Here is a 14,877-nt window from a genome sequence, read left to right on the forward strand (position 1 = left end):
GCCATTTTAGCAACATCAGCAACCCAGATCAGCAGTCAGCCAGCAAGCATTTATTAGGTACTTACTAATTACCAGCCACAGTGTTAAATGCTGCAGAAATACAAAGAAAGACGAAAACATGCCTTATACCTTCAAGGAACCCACTTTCTATGGGGAAGACAACATGCAAACAACTATGTGTGTATAAGTTTTTTACAATGTAAATTGTAGATGGCAGATGATCTCAGAAGTGGGAAAGGAGGGGAAGAACCTCTTGAAGAAGGCACATTTAAGTGAATCTTGAAGGAAAGGCAATCCAGGAACTAGAGATAAGGAGTGAGAGAATTCCAGGCAGGAGACATAACCAATTGAAAGGCACAGTTGGGAGAGGGGTATCCTTTGGGAGGAATGTTGAATTATAGAGTATGTGAACTAGAAGGAAGAGAAATGAAAATGTAGGGAGAAATCAGGTTGTGAAGGATTTTTACAAACTAAACAAAGGATTTTATATTAGGTTCTAGAGATAATAGTGAAGCACTGGAGTTTATAGAGTAAGGGGAAGGAAGAATGGTCAGACCTGTTTTAAGAAAATCATTTTGGGATCTTAGCTCGGAGGCGGCAGCAGCAGCAGTACCTGAAGCCTCACCATGCCTCCCAAGGACGATAAGAAGAAGAAAGATGCTGGCAAGTCGGCCAAGAAGGACAAAGATCCCGTGAACAAGTCTGGGGGCAAGGCTAAGAAGAAGAAGTGGTCCAAGGGAAAAGTTCGAGACAAGCTCAACAATCTGGTTCTATTTGACAAAGCAACATATGACAAACTCTGCAAGGAGGTCCCCAACTATAAACTTATCACCCCTGCAGTAGTCTCAGAGAGACTGAAGATCTGGGGTTCTCTAGCCCGAGCAGCTCTCCAGGAACTGCTTAGTAAAGGTCCGATTAAGCTGGTTTCCAAGCACAGAGCATAAGTGATATATACCAGGAACACCAAGGGTGGAGATGCTCCAGCTGCTGAAGATGCATGAAATGGTTCAACATTTCTGTGTAGATTTTCAAAAATAAACTTATTGGACTAAAAAAAATCATTTTGGCAGCTAAGTGCAGGAGGTTGGATTAAAGTACCACTATGAGAAAGAAATCATTTTCCAACTAGGAGAAAAGTCACAGAGGTCACGGAGAGACAGCATGACATTGTGGTTAGTATATCAGACCTAGAACCAGAAAGACCTAGGTTTAGCATCTCACCTGTGGATCTTTTTCACTGTGTGATGATGGTTAGGTCTTTTAACTTCTATTGAGTCTTATCTTCCTGAGGAATAAATATAATTCTAGTAGCTACATCACAGAATCATTGTAAAACCTGGATAAAATGATCCATATGAAGTGCTTTGCAAACTTTTCTAATGTGATATAAACATCAGCTTTTACTATGTTGGTCCCTAATTGATCTTGCCCTGGCCTAATTTCAGCTACTTTTGCATTCATATCCCAGCCCAGCAGGGCAAGAATTTCTGCATTAGCAGGTGAGGTTTCTGAAAATGTGCTCTCATGAGTAAGATTCTGTGGCTTCCCTAGGAAAGACATTATTCTTACCTTAATAATAATTCCTTTATTGTTAACTTATTAGACTATTCCTGGTTGTGACTTCATTTTAGCAACAGGGGATATGATCCCTTTGGATACATATTTCATCCTAATATTCACCTCATATTCATAAACCTATGAGGGCCTCTAGTCTGAATAAAAATTATACATCTTTACTGATGGAAAATCATCTGTTAATGCTTGATTCAGGAAGGCAGTGGCTTTTAGCCCCTGGTAAAACTACCTACTGTGAAAATAGGTTTTGATATTTCTTCACGTACAATGCCTATTTCGATAAGCCAAAGGCATTGAGAAAAAAAGGGGTGGGGAAGGGGACCTGAAGTAGACAAGTTGGGAAGAGACATAGACATTATCAATATTTATACATTTGAACTTGATTTAAGTAATTTATAAATTAATTTTAAGATGATTAGAGATTAAAATGTTCTTTAGTTATTAAGATAACAATATAAGCAAAAATAACATCTAATATACTAGAAACTCCATGAAGGCAAGGGTCAGGTTTTTCCTTCTTCATACACCTACCCTTGTAAATCCTAGAACAGTGCTTTTCCTATAGTAAATATTGCTTTCGTAATGTATGCGGAATTGCAGTACCAATATGGCAGTTATCATATTGTTTTAGATTGTAATTGTGATTTAATATCATCTCTCAGTTAGATAATAACTTCCTAGAGGCAAAGACACTGTATCATACTTCTTTGTCTTGCTTTAAAATACCTCGCAGGTATCCAATCAATATTTGCTAATAGAGATAGGGACTAGACCTGTGATCTCATCCACAGATGGAAATCCTCAGTGAGGGGATTCCACCTACTAACACAGACCAGCTGCCTCTCTGCAATTTATAGGAATATAGAGTTTGCTGAGGTACTGAAAGTCTAAGGGACTTGTCCAGTGTCACTTGATCAAGGACTGGATTTGAACTGGGTGTTCCAGACTATGAGGCCAACTCTCTCAATATTTTTTGAAATGCTGTTAATTTGATGCAGCACAGGACTCTAAATCAAAAAGTGACTTATCTGATTATACCTTTTTATATATTATATATTAATATATTATATATTATGCCTTTGGGAATTTAGGAAATTGACCAAGCAATTATTAATTTCTTAATTTCTCTTTTTGGTTATTTGAATAATCTTTTCTTTTTAAAAAAAATACCTTTCCCCAAAGATAAAATAAATTTTGTGACTCATTTCTTAAATATAATTGAAACATAATAGAAAGATTCCAAGGTCCTGGGAACAGGATACTAGAGGTTCTTTCCATTCTGTACATCTGTGAATCATGGACACATGGGAGGGACACAGTAAATAGTCAATCGATGATTGACAGCATTTTCAAAGGTAGAAATTTGGTTGAGGGACAAAGATTATCATAATTTCCCCTTCATAATAACAGAAAGGGACGATCCCTCAGCTAAAGTATTGTACATTTAATATGAGATATTCTCTCTGAAGAGTCCATCCTGATAAACCTTGGAGAACTCTTAGCTAGATTAATTAATTAAAGACATTTTGGTCTCTGCTGCTTTGGAAATCCCATCTTTCCTGTTAAATAACTGTAATCTTTGAAGTCCCTTTGGCATCAGAGGTTGGTAATACAAACTATTAGGTCTAGTAGGTAATCAGATAGCGACTCTGGCATGTGTCTTTGCTTTGAAAAAAATCACGACCCAACACATTTAGCCAATTCCTTCATATGAGGTACCCTGGCCCCTTCAAGTTGGGCTCTGGCGATTAATGAGACTGCCTAGAGAGAAAGGAGCATCACATGATACATTTTCCGGAGTTCTGTTAGAGTCCAAAGGCTACTTCTAGCTCATTTTATACCCTTACCAACCTCCTTTATCAAACAAGTTATAATAATTCTGATTCCAAACATTTATTAAATTCATGTCTTGTGTCAAACACTATGCCAGATACTAGGAATACAATGATGAAAAACTACATACTCCCTGATCTCAAGGAGCTTATGGTATAAGTGATGGAGGAGGGAAGGATATGGGGGAGAACAACATAGGCAATTATGATGCAAAATAGAATATGGAATAGACAAAGAAAAGACTCAGAGTGGCATTTAAAAATTAAAGAGGGCTGGGTGGGTGGAGAGAGACATTTTCAAGTAGCAAAGGACCAGATATCTCATGCTGAGGGTAGAACTTGAGCTGTTTTAACACACTTTGAAAATGCAAATAATGTATTCAAAATTGGAGCAAAGAAATACTATGTACTTACCCTGAATTATGCAAAGAGTTGACATGACCCTGAAGTTATTATCCTTATTTTCTGCCAGCAGATAAGTTGGGTTTTTTTTAATAGTTTATATCACAATATCAACTGTTTTTATCATTCATGAAAAAGAAGAATTTGATTCAGAAGAGTTATCCAAAGATGTAACAAAGGTGGAAACATCAGAGCATTTTCCTAAGGTTGTAAGTTTGAAGAGGACTAATTGCAATGTTTCAGCATTTGTGTCTCAGATTACATCAGTGACTACCTCAGTGGTAGTAATCATTCTATAGAAATCACTTTCACTCCTATTTGGCCCAGAGTAGCAGCAATGAGGCTCATTCTACAGTATACTTCTTCCCCCTTCATCAATTTAAATACCCCCTAATACCTGGATCATTCTTACTTCCCTGCCTGCCCCTCCATCCCCACAATCTTTTGGCCCCATTGAACTTAACTAGCCTTCTGCTTGCCTTTACCCCCATTTACCCCATGTGCAAAAATTGCTAGCAATGGTTCTAACTGAAGATTCCTCTTCTGCTTTTTAACGGTGAGTAGACCTACACTGAGCCCGTCACAGAGGTTTCATTCAAAGCATATTAAGTTTCTAAAGTCGTAAGAGCAAATATATTTGTCTCATAGAATCCATTCTAGGGTGGAGAAAAACCTGGATATCATAGCAGAGGGATGAGAGTAACTCAGAAACCTCTTTTTAGCCCAAAGTTTCAAAGTCTTATCAGAATTCTATGTATTTAAGGAAGTGAAATATTTGCTTTATTTCATCACCAAGTCAAGACCTAAAAGATATGGGTTATAAGCCATATAAGTCAATAAGAGTAGACCATCTTCCAAAATTTTCCATAAAAAAATAAAAATTAGCGCTTGCATTCCATCCTTCTACAATCCCTAGTACATTAGGTATTGGCCCTGAAGAAACAGCAAAAAGGAATATAAACAAAGTCTGGCTTTACCCTATTGCTAGCATACCTCCCACATACCATCACCCATTTTAAACACCCTAAAGTCATCCATTCCTGATGGTTGAAAATCTGACAGGTTCATTCATATTCTTTGCCAAGCACACACAACCCCAGAGGCTTTAGAACATCTTATCCCTAGTTCCTCAGGGAATTTATGCAAATATAAAGTTCTCCATTTCAAAGATTCAGGTCTGATAGGTGTTGCAACTCAGGTTTGAGTAGCTAAGAGTGGAGAAGTTTGTGTAAAGAAATGAGCCTACATGTCACTGCCAGTAGCTAGTATTAAGTCCCTAGCTGTTGTGGCCAATGTGAATTTTAAAACTCTTTTGGCTATATACATTGTTCTTGCTAGGAGTAGCTATTTCCAACTGGCTAATATATTTCTTTTGATAATCAATCAAAAAGGATGTGTTGAATGCCTACCCCGAGCTTAACACTTAGAATACTAAGGGGCTAAAGGGAAGACAGAAGCATAAGAAATGATAAAGAAAATGAACTTTTTAGCCCGTGGCTTTTATTTGTTTACTTGAAAAGAGAGCTCTGTGAATTCTGTATAGTAAAGTTAGTGCAAAGAAAAGACAAAGACCATTGTGCCACAGAGATACAGCTCACTGTTGCCTACAGGAAAGGTTATCTAGCAATGACTTCTGCTCGCACCCTAGAAACATCTTTTCAGCTTCTCAGAGATGACACGTGGCCTCATTGGATCACAGGATTGCATCATATTCAACAACTTCCCATTTGAATCCTCAATTGGAGCCATTTAATGTGTTTAGTTGCTAAGTTAAAGGTTTTCTATTTGAGCTAAAAGTCTTTCCACTTCTCCTACTCTACAATTTCTAAGAACTAATACATTTAAGTATAAAGTTAATACTTTAGGGAAAAAATATTTAGTGTCTTAAGATAATATCTAATTAGAAGGGACCACAGAAGCACACTAAATTAGTCCAACCCTGTTGATTAACAAAAGAGGAAACTGAAGACCAGCTTGTCCAAGGTTAGAAAGAGAATAGATGTCAGAGATGGGATTTGACTCCAGGAACAATGTTCAATGTTCTTTCCACTTGAAAGAATAGTTGCAAATATTCAGTATTCAATAAGAGCTAGAGGACTGACCTTGGAATCAAAAGGATCTGGGCTCAAGTCCTTCCTCTCACACATAGTGCCCCAAGCAACTTTTTAAGAATTTAAATGACCATGAAGTTGCTAAACTCCCTCTTTGGGGAGAATTCTCTAACTCCAGTGAAATCACAGATCTAAATTAGCTTCTAATCCCTAGCCCCAGAATAAACCCCAAGTTTTACTGAGTCTATAGCTTCTATGATCATTTGCATTAAAACCTTTCTATCCCAGTAACCTGCTAGACTAAGCAAGTTTTATCATCTTCATTCTAAATGGAGAAACCACTGTTGTCACTTGTTATTAGGTCATTTTGTTCAAGTCTGACTCTTCATGACCCCATTTCAGGTCTTCTTGGCAAAGATAATGGAGTGGCTTGCCATTTCCTTCTCCAGCTCATTTAACAGATGAGGAAACTGAGTCAAACAGGGTTAAGTGACTTGCCTATGATCACACAGCTAGTAAGTATCTGAGGCAAGATTTGAACTCAGGAAGATGATTCTTCCTGACCCCAGGTTGGGCACTCTATCTACTATACCAACTAACTGCACCAAAAATCACCATAAAATGAGTTAAAAGAGTCACAATTAATCATACAGCTAAGGTAGAACAAAACCCCAAAGTTATTTCTATGTAGAACTATTATTAGTAATATAAATATCATTAAGAACAACAGCAATAGTTAGAGACAAGATGTTGACCTTTGTCAGTGGAAGGAGCTTAATTATCTGGGAGCTCCTATGATCACAGAATCATGGGCCCAGTGCCTATTCTTTTCTTTTTGTCCTTTTTGGAGGGCAATTGAGGTTAAGTGACTTGCCCAAGGTCACACAGCTAGTTTTTGTGTTAAGTGTCTGAGGCCACATTTGGACTCAGGTCCTCGTGACTCCAGGGCCGGTGCTCTATTAGTGCCTATTCTTATCATCACTGATAAGACGAAGATGACCAGTGGTGAAAATGATGATAACAGTAATAGAAATGAAATAAATCCTTGACATTTTTTTTCTTTTTTAGTAAAGGCCTCTAGCCAGACTGACTTCTTGTTAAAAAATGAATTTCCTTTAATGGCTTAAATTTGTCACATATTGATAAGATATGATCTTAAAAACACATCATCTCTCATCAGTTGTTAGAATGTTTAGCTGTTTAATCTTGACAGCTGTAAATAACCTTGCCATAAGTACAGAATACCTTTTGCTGGGCCAATGCAAACAGAATAATCAAAAGTTTCATATAAGTTTATTATTTAACTCTGAATACAATGCTTGCTTGTCATCTCAATATTTTTGATAAGAGCATATGTGAATTTTGACACCAAGGAAGTTTCCAATATACTTCTGCTATTTTAAAAAAAGCCAAATGTAAAATACATAAATGTGTTTCTAAATTGCTACTGTTTATTTTAAGAAATAAAACATTCATCATCTTAAAATTCTGTACTTCTGTACAGACTGATTGCTGTGTAGTGAGGGTGGGTGAGGGTAGCAGCCAATTACAGTCAATTCTGTAGCACAGATAAACTAACTGCAGCTGGCTTTAGTTCTCTTCCTGCAGAATCCATAGTGGGATTCAGAATTCACTCAACACTGGCTTTTCTCATTTTCCTGGCAAAGGAATTGTGGACTTAATTGCCCTCAAAGGTCCAGTATAAATCATATCCATAGATCTGAACTTACCTTTTCCTCTGATAGAGAGTGATTGAGAGGGAGAAAGAAAATGGCAGAACCTAAATACCCAGAATCATAAATAAGGTTAAAATTAGCTTAGCACTGGTGCTTTCTTGTTTTCTTCATGCAGAAGTCACCAATAGAATAAGACCTCATGATGACAACAAACACAACGTAAAGTTAGTTCTCCAGTCATCACAACAGCAGTTAGAGGTTCTGTCTGGCCCTGGGTACTCACTCACTTAAAGCCTTTATCAAGACTGTCCTCAAGAATCTTCTTGGTGTCACTAGAGAAGAAATATCAAGTCCCTGATGCCCCATTATCTTCATAGTGCCTGACAACCCACCAGTAGAGATTAATCATTGTCCTTAAGTCTTTCCCCCTCTAGGCAACTCTTTAAAAAAAAAAAAGCAAGTACTTCTGAGAAAGGTAGTATTTTGTATTTTGATCAAATCACAAGTACTTTTTCATAGATTAGGTTATGGAGCAATATATTATATATTAAGAGCAATGATAGCAGCTAACAGAAATTAGCAGTTAATTTCTTTACTCTTTTCTATTGGGGAGCACAATCCTTAAACTGGAAAGGGTAGAACAAATGCACTTTAATCAGAATTTAGTCAAGGATAAGTGTGAACTAGTAAGACAGCAGCTAACTATTTAAAATTACTTCAGATCTCCAGACACAGAGAAATTACATCATAGGATATCACAGATAAGATCAAGAAACTACTTTCAGGGATATTTAAGGAACTATAGAAAATAGGAAAGATGTCACAAGATTGAACGTGAGCAGATATTATGCTGATGTGGGGGGAAGAGGAGGGAAAGGCACTATTTTTTCAGAAACTTCAGATCCATAAACTTGACGTTATATTATGAGCCAACATGTGTTCACTAAAAATAAATTTTTCCATACTAATCTCATTTCTTTATATGAAAGGGTCACTAGACTTGTAGAGGGAATATCATATTAATATATTTGATTTCAGAAAAGATTTGACAAAATCTCTCATGATTTCCAGGTGAATATATGATGGAAAAATGTGGGCCTGACAAATTTAGCACCTGAGATCTCTGTTTCACTGTTCCTAATGCTCTCAGTCTCATTCCTGATCAATTTTAGTTTGTGCTCTGTAATACAGTCAGGTGAATTCATTACTAATTGGTTTACCAAATACAAAGAGTAGTAATAAATGGATCAGGGTGACTTTAGATGGGTAGGCATGTGTAATGAATAGTGTGCTAAAATGTTTTGTCTTTGGCCTTGTCCCGTCCAACAATTCTGTCAGTGGCTTAGATGAATTATAGGATAATCACATTCCTAGATGGCGCAAAGCTAGAAGAGATAATTACCACCCCAAATAACAGAATTAGTTTCCAAATATCTCTATGGGCTGGAACATTAACCCCATTAGACGTCAGGACAAGATTAAATTTAATTTGGAGAAATATAAAGCCCTAGATTTAAGTTCCCAAAACCCAACTCTACAAGAATAGAGATGAGAAAAACAGGTTTGGTTCTGGCATAAAGATCCCAGAATTTTAGTTAAGCTCAGGAGACAAGTCTCCAAAGTTAAATCTTAGGCTGCAATTATAAAAATATAGCATTTAGAACAAAGGAGGCAATCATCTTAATACATTCCTTACAGAACAGCCTACAGCTGGAGTATTGTGTTCCATTCTGGCATCATACTTTTAGAAGGATGTTGCCAAACTGGAATGTTGAAGAAGTGGTTGAGGAGTCTAGAAATCATGTCATATTAAAAAAGCCTGGATGAATTGGGAATGTTTATCTTGGAAAAGAAGAGACTTAAAGGGGGAAAAAAATTACATAATCTCTGTAGGTAGAAAAGAGATAAGAGTCTATGTCCAGGCAGTACTTAAATAAGAACCCTCACTACAGGATACCCAACAATGGTTCCTCCAGCCATTACATGAAGAAGTCTAGTAAAGGGGAGCATCCCCCACCTCCCAAAGCACCATGTATGGATATGGAAGTTTTTCTGTACATCATGGACAAATATGTCCCTGTGAAATACATTACTCCAGGTCTGCTCTCTTGGGCTAGATAGAACAAATTTAATACTTCTCTCACATGAATACAGCTAATCATTTATACACACACACACACACACACACACACACACACATATTTCCCCAGTAGTATTTCATCTAGGTTAAATATGCCTATTTCCATCCAGTGATCCTCATAAACATAACCTCAAGACCTTGTCACCATCTGCATTTCATTCTGAGGGGAGATCTCCTACTCTGTCAATGCCCTTCTTAAATATGTGGTGTCCAGAACTAAATGCAACATTCTAATTGTGGTTTAAAAGGGCAGAAAACAGGACAACTATTGCCTTCCTGGTCCTGGACACCAAGACTGTCTTAGATAAGACTAAGGTCACATATGCTAAAGTCAATTCATAACATGTCATCTCAGTGTGATATAGGGGAAAGTTCACAGGGTTGAGAGGAAGATACTTTGATTCTGATATTGGTTATGATATTTACTATCTGCGTGCTGTTAGTGCAAGTCACTTAACCTCTACACCTGAGTTTCCTCATCTGTAACATAATTGAACTAGATGTTCTCTAAGCTCTATCCCATGTCTAAATCCATTGTCTCTATTTGACCCGGTAGCATTGAAAAGGCAAGTGGTGATGGAGGTGGGGGGAAGGGAGGGAAAGAGAAGAAAGGAATAAGCATTTATATAGCACCTATCTGCCAGAAACTGCACTAAGTACTTTACAAATATCTCACAACAACCCTGGAGGTAGATGCCATTATTATTGTCCCCATTTTACAGTAGAGGAAACTGAGGCAAACAGAGGTTAAGGGACTTACTTAAGGGTCATACAGCTCCTAAGTCTTCCTGGATCCAGGTCTAGGGCGTATACTACTATCGCACCTCCTAGATGCAATCAGAATGCGATCTCATTAAGACACTAAAATGTTGCCCCAAAAACCTTTAAAAGATTTTGAAATGATTCCACTATGGTTAAGTGTGTGACCTTGACCAAATTACTTAACACATTTCAACCCCAGTTTCCTATAAAAGAGAGATAATAGAAGAGCCTATTTCATAAGGTAGTTGTGAGAATCAAAGGAGATTAAATATGTAAAGCTCTTTGTAAAAATTAAAACACCATATAAATGTGATCTATTGTTATTAGCTATTATGAAAGCTATATTAGAGAGAACTGGACTTTATCCAGGGATGGCACATCATCCTTCAGTGCAATTGTGTGGTTAATATACTAGGTTGTTTTTTTTTTTGGTAAAATAGTATTTTCCTTTCCCTGATTAATCCTGTTTCAAATCCAGGGTTTGCTTGTTTCTTGTATAAATGCTATGGATTTGCTTTCCAATAATAAAAACATAAGAAGCCATGTCATCATTGCCACTGTCGGGGGCCGATCCCCAGCTTTATGACACCTGGGTCTAGCCTCTCCCTTATTGGGCTTGGGGTCAGTCAGTGTTTGAGTCTCAACTCTAGCACTAACAGTGTCCCCAGGGGCAGGTGACAACCTTTCTGTGAAACAGAGATCATAAATTCAGAGGTGGAACGGACCTTAGACACCAGTCAAGTCTGAGACCTAAAAAAAGGTCTAAGTTATTGGCTAAGGACCCACAGCCAGTCCATTTCCAGGGCAAGATCTGAACTGGTCTTCCTAAGTCCAGCACTTGCCATACCAACTAGATGAGGTTACATTAAGGATCAAATGAAATAATATGTGCCAAGTACTTTAGAAATCTTAAGTCACCAAGTGAACATCAGACATTGTGTTCGGTTCTGGTCTTAGACACTTAACACACACACACACACACACACACACACACACACACACAAAAACTAGCCATGTCACCTTGGGCAAGTTACTTAACCCCAATTGCCCTCCAAAAGGCAATAATAATAATAATAATAATAATAAAGATAATAACAATAATAATAGCTTGTATTTACATAGTATTCTAAAGTTTGCAAAGAACTTGATACATATTATCTCACTTGATCCTTACAACAACTCTGGGAGGTAGGTGCTATTATTCCCATTTTATGGATGAAGAAACTGAAACAGACAAGTTAAGTGAGTGGCCCAAGCTCTAAGCATTTAAGGACCAAGTCGGAACTCCTATCTTCCTAACTCTAGGTTCGGTATTCTAGCCTTCCTGCTATTTTATTATCATTGTTGTTGCTGTTCTTCTTGTTGTTTCTTATAAGACTGGAGTTTGATGACAAATATTACTTTATCATAATATTTGAAAACTGCTGTTCTTTGGGCATGTTGCAGCCTGTCCTTAAGCCAACATTCAGCTAGTGCATCAATGGATTTTGAAGAGAAAAATTTAGATTGTTAGCATGAAAGACAATCATCTGCCAAGGAGGAAATCCATGCAAACTTCCCCCAAAGGGGGAGGAGGGTAGACATTCCAAAGATAATAAAGAATAAGAAGGAGAAATGCCAGCAAAGGAGACAACAAATATAATAATTCATATAAGAACTCAGAAGGTATAGTATCATGGAATCCAAGGGTGGGCACACTGAAAGGGAATTACATTTAACAGAATTCAATGTTAAGGTGGATTTGACAATATAGCTTGAGAAAAGGTCCCATGATCTTGCTCCTGAAAGAACTATCAAAGCAATACTACCTTTGCTTCTGGAAGGCATATGACAATCAACTGCCCTTCTGGAAATCATGTGACTCCACTCACCATTTCCCTGACTCCTCAAATGTCACCTCTTTTCTCCATCTGCCACTCTCCTGAAGGTGTTGTCTTCTATTATTAGAATGAGTTCCTTGAGCACAAGGACCAGCTCACTTTTATATGTGCATCTCCATTGACTGACCCAGTATCTAGCCCATAATAGGCACTTATCAAGATTCTTGTTTGTTTCATCTATTCAACCCTTCATTCATTCACCCAAGGGTAAGAAAATGTGCAAATGTACATACCTGAGGAATGTAAAAGACAAAAAATATTTTGTTAAAAAAAAAAAAAACATGTGAAACAAATGAATAGGGAATGTAAGCTTCCTGAGGAGCAGAAAGGGGACAACAATAACAGATGACATTAAGAATACTGGAGTTTTTAATATCTATTGTACTTCAAATTTCAAAACAAAAGAGTTAGTTATCATCAGCATTGTAACATAAAACTCAGTAATGCACACACACACAGACTGAAATAGAAACCAGATTCATGATGACCCAGTCAAGCTAGATTGCTTCCAATCAAGACATGGCAAGATCCTCTAAAGGGATCAAAGAGCTAGCTGATAAAATTCCACTGCTCCTTAATGATTTTATTCAAGGGCTGATAAGATTCCCACTAACTTGGGGAAAAAATAGTAAATACAGGAGGTAGCCAGAAATCAGGTTACTGACAGGAAAGTTGCAATATTGGAAATGGAGCTTTGGTGAGAATGTAACTGATGAGGTTTGGAGTTGTTAGAGCTGGTTCAGGTATGAAAGAATTCACTTAGACCTTCTCTGTAGCCATTGGGAGCTTTATTGGTGCAGATGCAGTCTGGGTCTCCTAGCAAGGAAGCTAAGTGAGACACCAATATGTGGGGGAGTTATGCTCATATAGAGCTTTCAGAATGGTGTTTTAGAGGTTTTATGGAGGTTAAACATTAAAGACAAGACAGGATGAAACAAGATGAGGAAGACAAAGGGAATTCTTTATGTTTTAAGGATTTAAGGACAGGGTAGGAGGACACAGGTTGAAATTAAAGGACCCTGGGAACACAGAATAAGGGAAACAATAAACCAGGGGATTTACAGGTTACTGGAAAAGCAACTCAACCCTTAGGGCACCATTTATATCCATATTAGTAAGCATTACACTGGAAAAGACCAAAGTCATCTATTGCATCCCTAGCCATTGGCTAGTTGTCTTGATTTTTGTCTTGTCACTGGAATTTGATGACTCTGGAGGTGAGAGTGAGGCTAAAGCTCTGCCTCATTTAAATACAATCCATGTGCAAGTCAAGATAAAACCCTTGTGGTATTATCAGTCCTCTTCAGAAATGAAGGTACAAACACCACCACCACCACCAAGTATTACACCTGCAGTGCCAGTCAATGCAAGCTGAAATTTGAAGGAGACATATTGCAAACCAGCAGTCAGAAAAATAGCACACATGTGTATGTATGCATGTATAGAAGTATCATGTGAGTAGACATATACTTTTTTTTTAAGCAATCGGGGTTAAGTAACTTGCTCAAGGTTACATGGCCAGTTATTTTGTGTGGGTGCCAAGTATCTGAGGCTGGAACTGATCCTGGGTCTCCCAATGCTGGGGCCAGTGCTCTTACTCACTGCGCCACCTGGCTGCCCCAACATATACTTTTATATATTGCTTTCTCATTTAGTTTGCAAAGCACTTTCCTCATTACATCCCTCAGAGACAGATAATACAGAAATAGTTATTTCCATTTTACTGATGAAGAGATTGAAAAGTTATATATAAATAATTTGCCACCAGTTATATATTTAGCAAAAGTCAATTCTGGGATCCAAACTCCTCAAATTCAGTGCCCTTCCTACTGTGTCACAGACAAATCAGAATCATAGAGAATGGGAGTTGAGACCTCTTGAATCTATGTAATTTCTTTCTCCCAGTTCTTATACTATGTTGCCCAGATTTCTCCTTTGCATTTATTTCATTCTTCCCTGTATCATATTTAACTGGCTACATCTTTTTTTCCATAATAGGTAATAACCTCCTTGACAAAAAAAGATCTCTGTTATAGATATCTTTGTGTCTCCAACTCCTGGCAAAGTGCCTCGTACACAGTTAGTTATTAGTACATACCCAACATGTAATACCTGACACATTGCAAGTGCTTAATAAATGTTTGTTGACTGACTGATATTTATGGAATGAACATATGAATTCTCTCATCTAATTGAGTACTGATCTAATTTAGCCTTTTTGTCTCATTCGTACATAAATACCTTTCATTGTCATTTCTTCATGCAAGTTAGTAATCAAAAGCAGAAAAAGTACTGACTGTGGAGCTAGAAAATCTGGGTTTAGATCCCACCTCTGATGCTTCCTACCTGTGTGCTCTTAGGCAACATACATGCATATTGTTTGGATGAATGAGATAGCCTCTGAGATTTCTTCTTTTTGTATTTCTATTATCCCATGATCCAATAAAGAATAGAGCCCCACAGCATGCTTAAAGACCAAGCTTAACGTTCATAGTTGAACACTGGATCATTAGACCACCCAGCCAGTTCTAGAGCTGCTTAATTATTACCTAGCTCACA

General features: G+C 37.5%; 1 pseudogene; it reads left to right on the forward strand.

The window, feature by feature from the left end:
- The first annotated feature begins 548 nt into the window (after positions 1 to 548).
- LOC138175745 (small ribosomal subunit protein eS25 pseudogene) lies at positions 549 to 1,058 on the forward strand (annotated as a pseudogene).
- The last annotated feature ends 13,819 nt before the right edge of the window (positions 1,059 to 14,877 follow it).

The sequence above is a fragment of the Petaurus breviceps genome, unplaced genomic scaffold (genome assembly GCF_028583685.1).
Source record: "Petaurus breviceps papuanus isolate PSGF00001 unplaced genomic scaffold, PetGlider_PUasm1.0 79, whole genome shotgun sequence".
NCBI classification, from domain to species: Eukaryota; Metazoa; Chordata; class Mammalia; order Diprotodontia; family Petauridae; genus Petaurus; species Petaurus breviceps.